Raw genomic sequence first — 3,260 nt, 5'->3', positions numbered from 1 at the left:
CTCCCAACACACCACCTGTGCATCCTGCAGGTCCAGGTCTGCTTCACACACTGAGGACCAGGTCTGGTCAGACGGGTTAGTCTTCACCTGCAGTCTGCCTGAACAGCGACTGGATCCATTCAGCAGCCGCACCCCGTCTGAACACAGGACAGGAGGTCACTGCAGCTACAGCCTCATTAAACACTGTACCTACAACCAGAAACACTGTAGCTACACTCTCACAGGACAAAAGACCGGATCAGAACACAAACACTTTTTTCACAACAGTTTTTCCTTGACAGTGAAACTGAAAAAAAACTGAGATGGAAACATTATTTTGTATGCATGTGTACACACACACACTTTCATCTGGTCCTCTTGTTGTTTTGTGTCTATTCTTTATTTCACTCCTGCTGAGTCTTTATTTGATTCTCCTTTTGATAAATGAATCTGTTTTTTTTAACTTGACTCCACAGAAACATGACAGCCTGTGTGTCTGAGCTGCTGGTTCATGTGAACAGATGGAAAATAAAAACCTTGAATCTTTCCTGACTGATCCATCCTGATGTCATGTTAGAAGCTTTCTGTCTGAACTCACCATGTGGAGAACATGCAGTTAATGAAACCTCCCTGGTCTTACCTGAGCACCTGAGATTAATGGAAGAGGAAGAATAAGAGGACCAGAAGCAATTCTTCAAATCTGACAGAGGCTCTGAACATCGAGGGTAGACCCTCCACACAGATCTGAATGAGGACTCAGACGTTGTATTGATGGAAACAGCAGAGCCACAGTCCAGACGTTCACAGACTACAGTTAATAACTTCAGGTTCAAGTCTTCGTTGTCCACCGGTCTCCATTCTCCGAGGCGTTTCAGCTCCAGTCCACCTGAACAGCCAGAGCTTCCTCCCACCAACCTGACCTCACCATCAGCCTCTGAGCAAAGAGCACAAAGTCAGCAAGAACAAAGATTCTCTTTCTGTCTTCATCTCTGAGGACTGTCTTTACCAGCTGGACGGTTTCTGTCTTCCAGATGGACTCCTGAGGGGAGACAGAGACAGAGTTCAGGACTCATCAGGTTTCAGTGATTCTCACTTCCCATCATGCAGCTTGAGTTCAGAGTCGACATTCCAGTGAAATGTGTTTGATCTGAAGATGAGAGAGTCCAGCTCAGGTCAGGAGCATCCAGACTGGGCCAGCAGAGGTCAAAGGTCGAGAATTAGATTATTTCTAAAAGCAAATCTAACAAACTGAGTCTGACCTGAAGTCTTAAAGTGTGGGACAGAAAACTCCACATTTCAGTTTGGAATTGACACCGAGGCTCCGTTTTCACCACTTGTCAAGAGGAAACTCATCGCTGTTGAAACGTTGTTGTGTAAACGGGACCAGAGAAACTAAATCTGGGAATACGTCTGAAAACCAAGACGTGGTTTAGCTCTCAGGCAGGTTTTGGAGTCGCAGCAGGTTCATTTTGCGCTGGTTTTGGGGTTTTTCTCAGGACTGGGATGGTATTGACATGACGATCAGCTGTCTGTCTCTGCTAACTGGTAAATTCCCAAAAGAGATGAAAATGGCTGGAGTCATTCCACCAGTGTTGTTTTCGTTAACGAGACGAGACGAGACGAAAATGTCAGTAATTTGACTTTCAAAATAAATGAAAACAAATGCGATTCCCCCAGCTTGTTCACACAGATCGGCAGCTTTACTCTGAAAATATCAGCAGTTCACGAGCTGCTTCCTGTTTGACCAGCTTGCGCTGCATGCACCGGTGTCGTGCCAAACCGGCGCACTAGAGCGCGTGGAGCGGGGCGGGAGGAAAAGACGCAGTGATTTATGGATGTATTTTAATCAGAATCCAGCAGAAAAGAAAACAGAACGCCTGGTAGTGGAGACGGAGGATCTGATCCAACTGTTTGACTGCTTGTTCTTACTGTGAAAGTGCAATAGGAGCCACTATTGATTAGTGAAGATTTTTTTCCCCAAGTACCTAATAAATCTTTACTTCTTCTTTTTTTTCTTTTTTGAAAAATAATTCAGGTGTTGTCTTATTTTGAAGAAATGTATTTTCACTTTTGTTTAAAATTTGTATAGAGAAAATCCAGGTAAGGAATACTTACAAAGTTTATGAAACTCAAGTTATGTTTGTCATTTCAGTTTTGAAGACTTCCACGTGTTTCAAACCATCAAGTGTACCCAAGGAATTCATTTACTTTATTTCAGTATTTTTAATGCTAGTATTTTCCTAATAACCATCTTAGTATTGGTTTTATCGCTCCTCCAAAAGAATAACAGGCAGTTACTCTTACCAGTTCAAATCAGTAACATAGAAACAGAACAGACCAGTTCAGTTTTAATAAAAGATCTCAGCCTTGATATCAGTATGGACATTATAAAAACAGCTTCAAAGTATCAGCAAAATCCTATTAGTCCTCTCGTTCTGTCTGGCAGAGCTCATATAAGCACTGCATTGAGTTTGCAAAGTGTCAAACAGTCCAGTTTATTATTTGATATTCAAAGGCATCAAAGTGTTCTGTTGTTTTTATGCCATTTAAGTATATTTTATTATGTTTGTTTGGCTTACAATTTTCTTTGTCTTTTTCCTTTTAAGGCTTTTTTATGACTAAAACTGGACTAAAACCCGTTTGGTTTTCGTCGACTAAAACTAGACTAAAACTATTAAGTGTAAAAATGACTAAAACTAATGAGCATTTCGTCCAAAAGACTAAGACTAAAACTAAATCAAAATAGGCTGCCAAAAACAACACTGCATTCCACTGAGCAGAACTGGAGACACCAGATCAATAATTACAGGCCCGTTTCTTTACCCCCAGTTTTCCAGAACCACAGAAAAAGTTTTCACTGGATGAATCTACTGACAAACACAAGCTGCTGTGTGAAAGTCACCATGGATCCAGATCACAGAGATCCACATCACTGCATGAACAGAGTCCATGGAGAGAACCAGCAGCTCCACACACACAAAGAATGAAGCCGTTCCAGAGTTCACTGATCTGAAAAAAGCATTGGACTCAATAAATCATGAAATACTCATCAATAAACTGGAGTCCTGCTGTCAGGGGCGTGGCTTCACACTGGAGGAAAAGTTACTGAAGCAACAGACAACAGTTTGTCACAATGGGAGAGTTTCAGTCTTCATGCTTGGACATTGGTTGTGGTGTCCACCAGGGGTCAGTATTGGGAGAAAACTCTTTATTCCAGACATGACAGTTTTCAGATCCTGTGGAGTGAGGAGTGATCAGAGTGATGATCCTGTGGAGTGAGG

Source organism: Salarias fasciatus, unplaced genomic scaffold (genome assembly GCF_902148845.1).
Source record: "Salarias fasciatus unplaced genomic scaffold, fSalaFa1.1, whole genome shotgun sequence".
Lineage (NCBI taxonomy): Eukaryota > Metazoa > Chordata > Actinopteri > Blenniiformes > Blenniidae > Salarias > Salarias fasciatus.
The sequence above is the reverse complement of the archived record's forward strand: the minus strand, read 5'-3'. Positions refer to the sequence as shown.